We start from the raw sequence: 15,880 nt of genomic DNA, 5'->3' as shown, positions 1-15,880 counted from the left end.
TAGTCTTCTGCTTAGATTCTCTCTCTAGTAGTGTTTTATACACTAGTGTTTTGTACACTATGCGTACGGACGTATGTATGTTACATACACGGTAATATCTCAAGCTCGCGGATGAAAATTTCGGACTGTAAATTATTCGCGACTATTACCGCAAAACTGATATTTCAGCGAGTGATTTCGCGAGCAAGTATGTAACTCGCACGTGCTCACAAGAGAGAAACTTCGATTTCACGTGTCATTTGGGAGCCGTAATATCGATCGCGCGTGTTGCGCGGCCGAAGATTGATGTCGGTGTCAATTTCGGAACATGCCGAATGAAATAATGCCGAGCAAGTGTACACGCGCGTGTCTATTTTCGCGGAGGTGCCCTGTCGCTCGGCCGTGGGAGTCGAAATAGCGCTCCTGTAATCAAAACGTGCTTCAAAATATCATTCTTGATCTCGTTAACCGTGGCGTCTCGCGCAACACAAAACCGAAATAAAACGAATTAACCCAACGAAGAGTTCTGAGAAGACGAAATTCGTTTCATTCGAAGATGTTCTCTCTTGCCAAATCAATTAAACAGTTTCCAAGACAATACAATTTTAACTAAAATTAAATAAAATGATAAATATAGCAGCGACCTCCGGTTTGTATTGGTTAATCCAAAATAATTGTAAAATACGACAATAGCGAACACCAATAAGCGGGTTAAGCAATAATTACTGGACTTTAGTTAATCAAAAAAACACTTTGATTTTTATTCAAATTATCTTCATGTGAAATACTTACAACATTCATTCTGACATGGAATTGAGCTTGACACAATAAATTTCACACTACACTGAAACGATGTCAAGTTAAAATTAAAATTCGTCAGAAGTAACGTCGGCACATCGTAAAAGCTGACTTAATTAAATGAATATGTACCTTCCTTTTTCAGATAAGACCAGACAATGCTAATAGATTCGGAAGATCGATTCACCAGCGCGCCACGGTAACGAAACTTGGTGAGAAGATTGATGTTTATCGCGTTGTTTTAACTAGAGAACATTATTTATGGTTTCTTTTCCAAGCGCCAATCTGCGAACTATCTCAACTTTCCCTGTAAAGTTATGTTACGCACGCGTTACAGCATATATAAAGTTTCATTTCGGTGTTTTCTTCATTTTCATCACTTTGGAAAAACGGCGGCTGAATTTCTTCCCGAGACGAAGAAATTGGATGCGACTCGATATAGTTTCGAATCGGAGCAATTAAAAACTGTTGATAAAATCGACATTAATTGCCAGAAGAGATACTTGAGACGCGTTTTCATTACTATTTGCGATGATATAATCTTCAGATCGTTATTAACGATTACAAAACGGCGCGAGAGATTAAAGTCTTTAAAGCGGCAACTGTCACGATGTTATAAGAACAACAATTTTGATGAAAATTTAGTTTCATTTTTTGTCCTATATAAAAAAGGGCATTTGGACCGAGAAGTGCGCGTTTGGAGTGAAAATAACGTGACTGTAATTTATATTATATATACATTAAATAATACATATTATACATTAAATAATACGTATTATACATATATAACTTATTATATATTTATAATATTATACTTTATATTGTATTATATGTATTATATACATACTACAGTAATGTCACTGACCTCCGCCGCGCGGCTTTGGCGGGGTCACTGACCTCGGCCGCGCGGCCTTGGCGGGGCACTGACCTCGGCCGCGCGGCTTTGGTGGGGGGAGGGTCACTGACCCAGCCGCGCGGCCTTGGCGGGTCACTGACCCGGCCGCGCGGCCTTGGCGGGGCACTGACCTCGGCCGCGCGGCCTTGGTGGGGGGGGGGGTCAATGACCCGGTCGCGCGACTGCGGTAGAGTCATTGACCTCGGCCGCGCGACCGCGGCGGTGTTACTGACTTTGGTCACGTGATTACGGTATATATATATATACCGTATATATATATATATGCGTATGTGTGTGTATTATATATAGATATAGAATATTACATATAATATATATAATATTCTCTCTTTTTTACCCTTTTATCTGTCACGTGACTTTAGTCACGTTGTTGTTTTTCCACTTCTCTCTTTTACTATTTTTTGAGTTTGATTTTTATGTGTTATTTCTGACATTTCTCATATGTGTATTATATGGTTTATAAGACGTATATACTATCTGTCATCGCGGTGACAGGTTGTGTTCACTGATAACACGTTAAATAAAAATAATAATAGCGTGCGCGTAGCGCGCGCCTGTGTTGTGTGATTAAAAAAAAATTGATATTGCATTTGTTATTTCTTTTCGTTGCCTTTTCATCTTTGAAGTGGAGCTAAAGAATGTGAGGGAAAAGAATACACACATACAAGCGTCAGAAAATCGAGATGAGTGTCGCATTAGACAGAAAAAGGCAACAAGATTATTACCGCGCGTATGATATTTCATCCAATATCACTCGCGCTCTTCAAGCTCCTCATTATACCGCAGAAAACATTATACCGAATGCTGCGCCGAGGCGGAGAGCCGCGCTTTTGAATCCCGAGGCAAAAGAAACGTATAATAAGCCATCCGGAATTGCAGTTATGTGAATTTGCGGAAATGTGCACCACTTTTGATCATTTCTCCACTGATGTTATCCAGAATAGTTTTATCTAAAATACTTTTTTGGGCATGCTTGTTGTTTTTCTTACTTTTCTGTCTCTCTCTCTCTCTCTCTCTCTCTCTCTCTCTCTCTCTCTCTCTCTTCCCGTTTTGCTTTATTTTCCACTCGAAAGATTTCTATATCGAACAGACTGACCTCTCTCTCTTGCGAGAGATATCATTAAACAAAGATACCATAAAGCCACGAAAGGGAGATAAATTTGCATTTCCAGTCAGATTCCAGCTTGATTGGGAATTCGGCGTTTGAATATACTCTTGTTGAAGTAAATTTGGCTCTCTCGAATTTTTGCCCTCTATTATTTTTTTTTTTTTAATTTTGGACATTTCCCAGATTCTTTTATACGCCAGAAAACAAAACTGAGGAATCGAAGCAATGAGAGAAAGAGCGAAAGAGTTGAAAAGGGGGAGAGGAAAAGAGGGTGATAGGTGTAAAGAATGAGACGGCCGAAGTTGCAACGGGGCGAACGCGCAAAGAGGAGGGAACGGAAAATGAGACAGAGAACGAGTGTTTACTCAGTCGCGAGCCCGAAGCCGTTAGAGCTCCACTCTGAAAACGAAAAGAAAGAACGAACGAATGAGAGACGAGCGCTCGTCTATTTGCGTCGCGAAAATCGTACTCCGTCGCTCTTACGGACGATAAGTTTCCCTTCCGGGAGTGTTCGCTGACAAAAAAAAAGAAAAAAAATGATTCGATACGTAACGCGATACTGCACGCTGTTGATTTCCAAGTGGAAGTTTACAATCCACGCGGTGTAAGGATTAATATGATAAACAAAGAATAGAAAGTAAGCATTTGAAGAAAATAACGTTTCAATTTTCCGCAACATTTCACTTTTCACGCAACAAATCTATCGTAAATATTCAATTACTTCGCAATGAATATATATAGAGATAACAAAAGCTTGTCGACACACACGCGCGCTCGCGCGGAATTTTACAAATGACCATCTCTCGCGCGCAGTCGCGATACCTATATAAAATCGCTCCACGCCCGCCGCGGCGACTATTTCCGGGTGGCCGTAAGCCGATGGAAGTGGCAATATGAGCGGGAAATATACCAGCAATGAATTTCGTTCGGGCCGCGAGTCCTTCCGTCCGGTCAAGTTTTGCAAAAAGCCCGGGATGATGCTACTACGGATCCGATTCGGTGCGTATTCGAGCGTGAGAAATTTCAATTCAGCTCTCGCAGATGTGCAACACCGGTCCGGTCAAAATGCTTCGACGTGTTTGCACGCATCGCGATCAATTTTACGACGATTCTTTTCCATCATCGCGCTCATCTTGTTGAAAGTATCCGGATTCTCATAGGATATTCTAAATAGTCAGATATGTTGAACATTGACTTGTTCGATTTCTCTTTCTCTCCGTCGTCATTTTTTGAGACAAATTTCTATTCGCCGCCCCGTTGCCGTCGCGCGTCGGTATCGGATATATATATATATATCACGAGTTTTTTTTTCTTTTTCACACCCACACACAAACGCACAGTCTGAAAGAAAGAGAGAAGTGGGATGAGAGAGGGAGGTTTCTCCTTCCAAATTTTCATCATTCGCATGCTATTCTAATCCGTCTAAGTGGGCCGCGCGAATCGCCATCCGACCACAGTTAGCCCGCCTGTGGGCCGCCTTTGGTGGCTCGTTGTTTTCAATTAGCGTGCTTAAAGCACTTCAACACAAAGTCACTTAAAGTTTAAATAGCATCTGAGGCCCGCCACAGGTATGGTGGAAGTATGCAAACGAGTTTACACGACAGAAAACTTTTCGTTGCTTATCTAACGTAAAATTCAATTATTTCCGATCGACTTATTATCAACTTTAATTGCTGTATTGTACTTCTTTATGCGTTATTAAACTTTGATAATTGTTGGTGGCAAAACAACATTTCTCGATGCAAAAATCTGCGAACACACATCGTGTGAAGAAACTTATATATTTGAGAAAATAAAAATCTATATATATATATATATATATATATATACAAAACTCAAGTGTACAAATATAATACAAATATATAAATATGTATTTTGGCTCGCATATCTATTCTAATATTCTGCTTTGAATAAAATTCCGTCCGCGAGAGAAGAACAGAGAAAAATTTATACAGCAATATTACCTCATATCTTGGAGCGCGTTGTGGCTCTGATTGCGATGCTCTATATGCGAATAACAACGCTCTAACGCTTTGTCCAAGTACCTACGTACATAACGCGTAAACTCGTAAAACTACTGCAGTTCACATTTTGAGTAAGAATAGACGAGTATTATTAGAGAGGAGCCCAAGCACGTGACGACGAATGCGATGTTAGTTATTAATATCCTCTCGCGCAGCGAGATCCGCTTAATCACTTCTTGCGAAGATAAACATCACGTTCGTGCCGCGTTTCAATGAATAACGAATAATACGGTATCACTTGCGAGTACAACAATAACGAATAATACGATCGCGAATTTATATATCCCGCTTAGTTTCGGGTGAAACAGCCGTCGCCGAGAAAGTTGCAACACTTCGAGATTTTCGACGCGCATCGTCTAAAAACTTACCTTCTAACTAGTGGAATTAACGACAGTGGAGAACGAACCCAAGAAAACATCATGTTTCAACTGGTCGTTAGCGGTGAAGTGGTAAAAAAAAAAAATCGAATTACGGAAGAGAAGAAACCAGACGAGATATCAGATTATAATTCCCCGTGGAAATTGCTGACACGTAACCGTGTGACGGACGACGAGCCTTCGAGAGAATATCGAGGGATTGTGAGACCGACCGGGCACGGGTGAGGCGGTTGATGCAGTGCCGGGGGATGAGATGGAAGCTCCTTAAGCCTACCTTTCATCCGCGCACGGGCTCGTTATTAATTTTCACGAGCGCCAGGTCGACGTGCCAGATCTACGGATGCGGGACCGTAGACCCCTAACCGGGGTCTTTAGTCAGCGTTTCGAGAGACTCGAGCAATTAATCACGCTTTCTGACCGCGTTCGAACTCACCCCGCGGATATTATCCCTTCGCTTGCCGTTCCCTCGACAGCAGCCGCTATCCGCCCCCGACGGCGTCTTCCGTCGTTGCCGATGTGGCACTTCATTACGCCGCGCGACATATCCGATCTGCTCTGCCGATCGACCCGGGGGAATAGCCGATCCGCAGATTTCGCGGACGCAACAGCTGCGTCAAGCGAAATGTCGAAGTCATAAATCTCGATCCGGTTTCTGCAAAGCGCAGAGATCTCTACACGTTTATCGACTCTATACTCGGGGTATGCGCTCCAACGTGCACATTTTCCACTTGTGAGAAACACGACGTTGAACGCGTGGCCGTTACGTAATATTATTTATATCGCTTACGTGCGTGAGAATGAAAACGACAAGTGTGCGCGCGGATGAAAGAGAACGACAAAAGAACACGGAGAAGGGAATATTCTCGAATTACTGGAAGCATATAAGGAGGCGACGCGCGGCTTTATTTATGCGCAAATTCGGGCCGGGAGTTGCGTAAATTTGGACGCGGGTGACGCAAATGGAGAACGACGGCGAGAGATATAGTACAAGATAAATTTCTTATAATTGTGTCGGAATAACTCGAGGGAAAGCAAGACGGGAAACGTTGGCATGCCATAATAATCAATTGTATAACAGCGGCGCTGTCTGTCCCGCGTGCGATAATAGCGCAAGCGACGAGGATTCTTATAGCTTCGACGACTGAGCGCGCGCTCGTCTTATCGTCGATTCGTTGATTGTCAATTTTCTCTCGAAGCTATCTCGAATTACGTTTCTCTCTCTCTCTCTCTTTCTCTCTCGCAGTAGTTCAAGACAACGATAAGTCGGCCGTAATAACGAAGGTATCGCAACGCGCACGCGTGCAGAGACAACCATCCACTTTAGCCGATCGCTCGATTACAATATACAGTTCGCAGGAAATTTGAAACGTTTCCCTGCGCCGTACGTAAAGGAAACGATCTTGAGGCGCAAAAGGAAATGCGGCAGTTACAAATATTTCAAAGCGACACGAGCAGCGAAAATTGGTTTCTTTTTTTATTTGTTCAGTTTTTTTTTTTTTTTATCTTTTTGTCTTCTCGTGCGCTCTCGCGTACATCTGTTTAGGTTCTCATTTATGTATATCGTTTTATCTTCGCGCATATTTCTTTTGTTTCTCTCCCGCGCGTTTGCGGAAACAGCTGGCCGACAGTGCACAGAGTATATTTTCTAGGATTTTCTTTATCGCGCAAAATTCATCGGATATATTATATATAACGCGCGCGCGCGGCAAAAAATTAAAACTATATTAATCTCGGTTGAAATAATTTCGGTGAATTTCCGTAACAAAGCAAGAACATTTTGCTCGGATTGTAACGAGAAATCTTTACGAGATTACTCGACCGAAGTAATCCGCGGATTGGTTGAATAAAAGCAAATGCGCCGAGTATAAACCGGCAGTGAAGTCCGAGCGAACGAATAAACTATCGCGGCTCTTAGTATTTTAATGAAATATTTTTACACGCTTGTTCATCTTTTGGTTAACTTTGTAAAATTCTTAATGTAAACAGATAAATCGCAATTAAATAATATCAAGCATACAATACAAGTCATTAGAGTATCATCGCGAGATACATATTTAATTGCGACGCCATCAATGATTAGCATGCAGTTGCGCACTTTATTAATCCGCAATCATTTACGTTTCTCTCTTCCGCTCTCTCATGAATTATCTGCCTGCCGGCAATTATCGCATATGCTACAAATCTGCATGTATTATATATTATATTATTTCATAATTGTGTTATACATATTCTATATAATTATGTATAAAATACAATTTCGATGTATCATTTCTAAAATCAAAGAAACTCGATGTCGTTTTATCGGATTAATTAACTCTTCTTCTGACTTTATCATCGTTGCATCTCTCCCTCTCTCTCTCTCTCTTTTTTCTACAATAATTCAGAACAGTATGTGCATTATCAAGTCGAATCCGAGAAAGATCTGTCCGTTAGCAGCGAGATTCTTTGCCAACACTGACATAAAAAAGAACGGACGGATTAATGAGCCACTAGAAGGAGCGACGAGAATGCCCGGAACGAAAGAGAGAAAACGAACCTCGCGAAAATCTCCATTATCGCGTGCTAAGTGCGCTGCGAAAGAAAGAAATTAATCACTACCTACCGAACGTCAGCCTTTCTCGCTTCGACGTGGAGAAATTTTGTTCCTGGAACGTTTCGCGCGCGGAATTCCCGCGTACTCGAAATTCTCTCGAGCGGACAGTCGTCAGATTTTGCACACTCCCATTTTTTTATATATATATTATATTTCGAATTAAATTATTGCAATATTATGAAACGTACAATATAAATTGTAAAAAAAATTGCGTTGAAGTAAATTCGATGTAGGTGAGAAATTTTCGAATAAATGTGGGACTGACCGTACCAGAGTGCGAACGCTTCGTTTTACGTAACGTTATTTTTACCGGCCGTCCCCGGTAACAACGTTATCCCTCGGCACAAGCGACAAAAAAAAATCCCGCTTTTTCGCTGACAGCCACATATTAATTCCAGACACGAAATTATGGATATTTTCAAGTGGCGCGCGTGTACGTGAGCTCTCAGAAAATTCCGCACGGAAGCGGAGCTTTGCGCGCACCGCATTCCGCAGAAATCCGGGAATCCCCGACATCACCGGCATTGTATCGCTTGTCTTTTTTGCGCGTCGCATTCTCTCTACCTCTTCGTTTCCTCTTTCTCTTTCCAATTTTTATACTCTGTCACCGGTACTCTTCCGCGCGCGCGGCACGATAAGAGAAGATAGGACCGCCGCCGCGTCGCTGCCGGGCGAGAGAGCGGAAGAATGAGATTTTACACGAGAGCACGTGCTTTTCCACGGCAACAGTCTTTTTCTGTCTCTCTCTCTCTCGCGAGATTTCGCGTTTTTCATTTCTTCTTTTTGTCGCTGCCTCGGATATGAAGCTCGTTGAAATTATATAATTGACTTGTCGGAAAACTTCTTGAATGTTACGTCATTGCAGTTGCTTTGCAACATTTATTTTAACACGATTCTTACGTCCGTTCCTCGAACGTCGTCGGCCGGTAGTAAACTTTATTTCATCGCGAAAAGTAGGACAATTAAGCTGAAACTTCGGCAACTTCGGCAACTTCGGCAAGTGTAAAAGACGTTTTACAGCCATTCGATCTTCGGGCGAACAATGCTAATAAAAATTTGTCCAAGACTATAAACACATACGTATACACACGTGTGGAAACTGAAGAATAACATTTAAAAATAGAGAGCGACAAAATGTTGTCTTTCGGGATAACACGATTTTCAAGCAGTTTCCCAACTTTTCTCATTTGTTTCTCGTTTCCTAATTAAATTTGAAGTTTCGTCTTCAATTACAAAAGTTTTTTCGTCAATTGCAAGATTTCATTTTCCACAAAATTTGTCGCTTCGTCGTGATCGATTTTAAATAGTAGAATAAAAAAAAAAAAAAAAAAAAAAAACTAGAGAGAAGAGTTTCTTCGAGAGGCACGTCTTTCGATTTTGGCAGACAGCCATGTACAGAAACGAAGGGAATTTTTCGACTTCCCCGCGCGCGCGTATTCCTTGTCCTTTCGTGTGCAAAGCAAAAGTCAAACATCGTAAATATATAAGCCAGGTCCCGGTGAACAGTTGAACCACTTCCTCCTGAGCCGATACAGACGGAAGTGGTTGTCGTCATAAAGCGCGTACAAAGACACCATAAACATCATATTACGTCACGTGTATCTCGAGCGCATCGAAATACTCAGTCAGCTTTTCGCGATGAACGGCAAAATATATTATACCGTTGCATATGCATAGGTTTGTGAATAACTTTGTATAAAACTGTACCGTCCACAGAGCTGCAATTTAACGTAAGCAATTATCATACCGAAGTCAAATGCAGTTCTCGGATAAAAAATTCTTTTTTTTTTTCTTTGTAAAGGACCCTTCTTCATCACTGTCGTCGCAAGAAAAGAAAAAGTAATCTCATCCACCATAAGGCACGCTTCTGTCTCCCGAAAGTTTGACTTTAATCCGGAAAGTACACCTAACTAAAATAATAAAATTTGTAAAATAAAACATCTAAATACTTTTAACAATCAGTACAATTTAGTATAAAAAATTCTTACAATTTATTGTACTAAAGCATTATTGTGTGTGTGTGTGTGTGTTTTTAACATGTTGTGTCAGTGAACGCAACCTGTCACCGCAATGACAGCTAGTATATACGTCTTACAAACAATATAATACACATGATGTACATATGAGAGAGATGTCAGAAATAACGCATGAAAATCACACTTGAAAAATAGTAAGTAAAAAAAACAACATGTTTTTAAAAGACAAGTGACTTTAAAAAACGCAAAAATATTTTGTTTTCTACTGTTTTGTTCTGAAGCAATTGAAACTAAAACAAAAGTGATCGGTTCAGTCGTTCTTGAGATATTGCTCCATGAAAATCTTTTCACTTTTCAATCACATGAATTTTGCGTGTAAGAAGCACTACCGTGCCTCTTGATTCGTATACGACATGAATCGAGAAGCTCATCCGAGAAACGTTCAATCATCGTCGAGATAAAAATGGCAACAATCAATATCGAGAAAATCGATTGTGATTATTTATACTCGCTTTTTCTGATAGGAAAGAAAAACAAAAAACGCAAAATAGTGTATATTTCGTAAGGCTGAAAACGTAATAAATATCTTTAATTGCTACGGCTAAAATTGGCAAAAATGTTTATTGTTAAAACCTGCAATTATACCCAACAATACACACTTACACAAGTGCAAAAAATTAAAAAAAAAAAAAAAGGAAATACTGAAGTGGTATCGAGGAACACTCTGTAGAGTACTACTCCTGCCATGTGCAAAATATTTGTTCGCTGCGCCGCGCACATGCAGAAATTGCGTGCCCGTACCACTTTCAACGATCATTAATCTGCTAAAACATCCATTCAGTAGCACACTGTTTTCAACGGACTCGAAATTGAATAACTCTTTAGCAAAAATGATATTTTCTAGATAAAATATGTATCACTTCCAGAATTTAATATCTAATAATTTGTAAAATAATAAATTATTGCGTTCTATTTATATTTCTCTACAAATTTTGTTGCGAAAAATTTTCTGTTTCTTTTTTAGACACTTTAAAATATTTGACCGTGTAGATACATGTTAAACGTGCGCATTCATTTTAAACAGAAGTGAGCTCACACTCTTGCATTAAACTTTAAACAAGTTTTATATAATATTTATAAGATACATACAACGCGCGCAAATATGCCGTGCAACGAGAGACTGCAATTGAATTACGTTTTTGTACGTAGGAAGTCATTAGAATATTTAATAAAAGAAACACTCACGCGCGCGATAAACGAAGGCGTTTAAACGCTATAACAGCGAGAGATGTCGTTTTTATTTTTGCGGAAAAAATATTAATCGATCGAGTTCATTCGCTGCTGCTTGTACGACTGTTACACAGAGAGAAGCGGTAATTAATTAATATTGTGCGAGAGACACGATTGGCGTGGGCGCGACAGCAATTTTATCGTTCTATCGAACAAATATTTTTCCAATCGCTTTTTACAGCCGCGTCCAACGCGTGTCAGATACAATGCGGCTCCATTAACGGGAAAACATCGTGGTGTTATTTTTTTGTCCTCTATCTCGCGCACCGCGTAATCGTCCACGCGGAAGGCGAACGATAAGCGACGAAACACGTACGCGTATGTTGTACGTCGAGATGGCTGACAATGCCGTTTGAGTTATAATGCACCGCGCAGCAAATGTACCGCTAAATGGATCGCCGCGTGCCTCTGACATTTATGCGAGGGGCGCGGAAATTTGCTATCCAATGAAATCAACGATCATCTCGATCGTCAAGAAAAAGTTCTGAAATTTCGCCGTGAAGCGCATCTTTTGATATATATTTCCAATCGGATATAACTTTCGTGCTCGTCGACGGGCAAACGACTGTGAGAATTAAAATTGTCATCTCTCCAGATCCGACACGTCTCTCCTCGAATCCGTCGCCATTGCGCGCCCGTCAATCTATCTCGCGTATAAATAACTATATATATGCGTTACGCGCGCAAAATGCGCCTCGCATTCTTCAATATATCGCGTTTTTTGCTCCGATCGCGTTTTCGGCGTCGCTCGATCACTGTCATATTCTGAATCTGCGATACAGGTCCATTCGGCGAAACGCGATAGACTCAGCGAAACGAGCTTTTTTTGTTTTGTTTTTTTTGTTTTGTTTTTTTTTTTTGTTTTTTTTTGTTTTAATCGTTTTGTAGTGTAACTTCCCGTTTTTAGCACCCTTTTATATCGATTCAATTTTGCGCGAAAATCTGAAAAAGCAAAGACAAGTGCAAGTTTTTATATTGTTAAATTTTCTCGTTTTTTCTTTTTGAAATAATTATTAAGTTTTAACGCAGAGAATATATATTCAGTGTGTGAACTTTATCATCTCCTCGTGACAAAATATTTGAGCAGCTCTCACATATCAAATTTAATTAAAGTGTATTGCAAACCTGGAACTTTGCGAAAAACTCTGTACAAAGCTTTCCCGGATCGGGGATTCTTGACGCAGAACTAAATTGGAGAACGAGATTTGACCATCTCCCGCTGAGATCAAATCTTCTTTATGAAGGCAACAGTAGAAAGTTGTCTTTTTTAAAGAGTCTCTTACGGAGAAATTCCACGATCGGGAATGTCGAGCCACACTTCGGAGAGACAAAGAACAATTAAAAAAAAAAAAAAAAAAAAAAAGAAAACCTCGCGGACTCGAATTACCTGTCAGGATCAGTTCGGGAAGGATCATTCGGTGAAGAGGATATATAAAGAGATAACAAGAAAGCGAGAGAAGAGTTTCCGCGAGAGAGATGGGATCGAACTCTGGCGCAAGTCGAAAGAAAACGGAACTTTTGACGGCGGGATCGAGCCCTGTATGTCGGCGCGGTACTATCGAAAATGTGAAACGTTAGAATTGCTGCGCAAGCGGATTCCTGCGAGAACCGGCGTCGGGAATATATCGCGACGGAATCTACGCAACGCAGAGAGAGGAAGAGAAAGAGAAAAACAGAAGTGAGCTCCGAATTCCTGAGGTTGCACGAGAGATTAAACTATCCGACAAGACAACGACGAAAACGTCTGCTGTGACCGTGCTGGTTTTCTTGCCGAGCGAATCGTAGAGACACGCGATTTTGTTCGTTCTTTCTGATCTCCTTCTTGCGAACAACGAGGACAAAACGTTCCTTCTGAGAAAAACGCGGAAACAAATTCCTGGATCTTTCGAAATCCGCTGTTGTAATTCAAGTAAACGCGCGTGACTGAATTTCTCACGCGTTAGGCGGCGGCGGCGGCGGCGTCCTCATGTCTCTTTCATGTATACACAGAATTACTCGCCGATGACGCAGCAAATGACGTTATCTCTCAGTTTCTGGCTGCTACAGCAATTTCCATCACATATAATCCCTCATCATAAAATTAACTCGTAAAATTAAACCTTATCGCCGACCTGGAATTTATGGTTCGTAATTCAGAATTGCGCGTCTTAGCGACAGCTCATCTTTTAAGCGCCACTATTTTGCTACATGTTCGCATCATGATACGGCGCGTTACACGGCCGTCATAATTTATATCTTTAATCGCGGATCGTAAATCGTTCTCATTCACATTCAATCATTATCTGCAGAACTCTTCCTCTCTCTCACTCTCTCTCTCTCTCTCTCTCTGTCATTCTCAAGTGTAATATCCTAAAGTCCTTGATAGGTAGATAACTTGCAATAAAATAAATTTCACGTCAAACTTTATAAATCGATTCTGTCAGATAACTATGGTGAACGGGTACACACACACATATATATATACATACATATATATATTCTATGTGCGAGAGAAGATCGATTTGCAAGCGCGGCTGCACGCTCTGCGTGCTGCATACTGTGCATAGCAGGCGGGATATTTCCCCGGATTTAGTAGCCGTCGAACCGGGGATCGGTCCGCCGCGATCCGCGAGATTAAACGTCTTGGTTGCGAGCCAGGTCGCCTCTCGCTTTATTTCTGTGTCGCGCAAAGAGACGCGCGTCTCGCCCGCTGCTTGCCCGCCCGCTCTCGCGCGTTTCCGCGGACTTTCTGCGACCGAAACCATCCCCGTTTTGTCCTCCTCCTCCTCCTTCTGTGACACGAATCTCGAGTTTGGCAAAGTGCGCGAAATCTCAAGAATGCGCGCGAATCCCACTTTGTCGCACGCTCGAATCGCGCGCGCATCTCTCTCTCTCTCTCTCTCTCTCTGTCTCCGGACACCGGGAAATTGCAATATTAACCAAGTCGCAATTGTCCAGAGTATGTGTTCGAATATGCGAAATAATCTGTCTCAGCTTTGTGGAGAGATATCAGATATCCGAGCGCTCGAGAATCGACAGCATCAGAATGTCGATATCTGCCGGTGTCGGAATCAATGTCGGATCGGCCTTAATACGGTCGTTAAACGAGTCCGCTTCCGTGCCGGAATCGATCGGTTGCGTTCGGGTGTGAATACAACAGGTAGTTTTCGAGCGACAATAACGCGATTATCACGGATTTGCCGGTCGATCCGGTTTTCTCCGTGGATCACTTGCGCGCGAGGTATATATATCGCGTGGATTCCGCTTTTCTCGTCTTCCTCGGGAACGAACGAAGGTGTGTTATATATAGAGAAAAATCGCCAAATTACTGATAATTAATTCCGCTCGTCGAGCGGATCGCGTTACGTGTCTCTCCGAAGAGCAGAGAGAGAGAGAGAGAGAGAGAGAGAGAGAGAGAGAGAACCACACCGGAGAAATTCGAGATCGATGTTTTTCACGGAAGACGGATTCAAACAATTCCGTCGTAATCAGTCGTTTCGACTGCTGTTGCGGAATTTTTTTGTTAACCTGGTCTCGTTCGGTGTTCGCCATGCGAACCGATTTCACAGTCGGACCTATTCCATCTAAGTAACTATTTGTCTCTCGAATTCGACTGCCCGTCCGCACGATAAATCTTCCACCACTCTCCTTAACCGATCGCGCGACAGCAAAAAGATATTTTCGTGCTCGTTCCTCCCAGTGCCAGCGATGCCAATAACGTTGACTGTGGTCATTTGTAAATTACCACACATTTTAATTTCAAATGAAATTCAACTTTTTCCTCGTTAGAGGAAGAAAAATAGAACAAAAGAAACCAACGGAACGGAGGGTTGGTTTATTTGGTGCGAAATTAATCCTCATCGTTGTGTGTGCGAAGCTTTCCCTCGTGAGATGTATCGCGTAATTTTTTTAAAACGCACTCGTGAAAACTCGTCTTTATCAGAACTCTTCTTCGCGAACTTTGCCAAGGATTACGCTGTAAAGCTAAAGGTTTTTAATCACCTCGATCTTTGTCGCATCACCGAACTACATTCACGCTACGTGCGCTATCGCGTCGACTGATCGCGGATGATGAACGAGCGCTCCCTAAGGAGTAGTAAATACGACTCGTATACAAGAGAGAGATTCTCGTAAGTAACGAATTCGCCCTTTTCCGATTAGATAAAAACTTCCAGACGCAATTACAAAACTATCCCGTTTATTGGTTCAGAGAATCGCCGTTTTTTTTTTTTCACATTTAATTTGAATTAATCGACACGGAGGTCACATCACTTTATTCAGTTTCTTCTCTAACAGAATCTTGATATGTTGAACTTGTGTTTCGAAATTTGATTTAAGTTTCGCACTAAACTGCTTAATATTGCATTCAGAGTTAAATCAAATTTCCGTTAAGGAGAGAAACGTCCCGAGCGTTTCGTTAAGAACCGCCACGAGAGACCTTTTGAAGATCGGTCGGTGAATTTTGATCAGATCATTATTTTGAAATCACTTGTAACGCTCCAACGAGACTACTGGCGCGCATCCGTTGATTTGTAGCGTTTTTCTCTCGGTAGGGATGAGAAAACAAAAAAAAAAAAAAACCCTCGGCAAATCGGGGATCATCATCAAAAGTGCAAGCTGGCTCTATTCCGACGCATTCGTCATCGTTTTTCGCGCTACTGGCCGTAACACCTCGACCAGTAGTGCTTATTCCTTTCGCCCCGCGGAACAGACAAATGGCTTTGTTTTCAAGCTGCGTTTCCGCGTAAGCGGACATTGATTACCGGCAGTTGAAAAAGTTAACTTCGTCCGCGCTTGCGGAGAGATCGACACGCATTGTATACGGCGAGCGGGCGGGCGGGCG

At 41.7% G+C, this 15,880-nt stretch overlaps 1 protein-coding gene across 5 annotated transcripts in view; it reads left to right on the top strand.

Annotated features, from left to right (window-relative positions):
- LOC109851737 (inactive dipeptidyl peptidase 10) overlaps positions 1 to 15,880 on the top strand; it is a 63,588-nt gene that overhangs the window by 21,148 nt on the left and 26,560 nt on the right. For 3 of the 5 annotated variants that reach the window (XM_020422100.1, XM_020422102.1, XM_020422098.1), the window contains one exon: positions 923 to 989. The exons of 1 other annotated variant lie outside the window; for it this stretch is intronic. The gene's annotated coding sequence lies outside the window, so the exon portion shown is untranslated. Of the gene's footprint in view, positions 1 to 922; positions 990 to 3,190; positions 3,436 to 15,880 lie in introns of those variants that run through there. One more of the 5 variants, XM_020422101.1, reaches the window with a different exon arrangement.

Source organism: Pseudomyrmex gracilis, unplaced genomic scaffold (genome assembly GCF_002006095.1).
Source record: "Pseudomyrmex gracilis isolate BER0280 unplaced genomic scaffold, ASM200609v1 scaffold_20, whole genome shotgun sequence".
Classification (NCBI taxonomy): Eukaryota; Metazoa; Arthropoda; class Insecta; order Hymenoptera; family Formicidae; genus Pseudomyrmex; species Pseudomyrmex gracilis.
The sequence above is the reverse complement of the archived record's forward strand: the minus strand, read 5'-3'. Positions and strand labels throughout refer to the sequence as shown.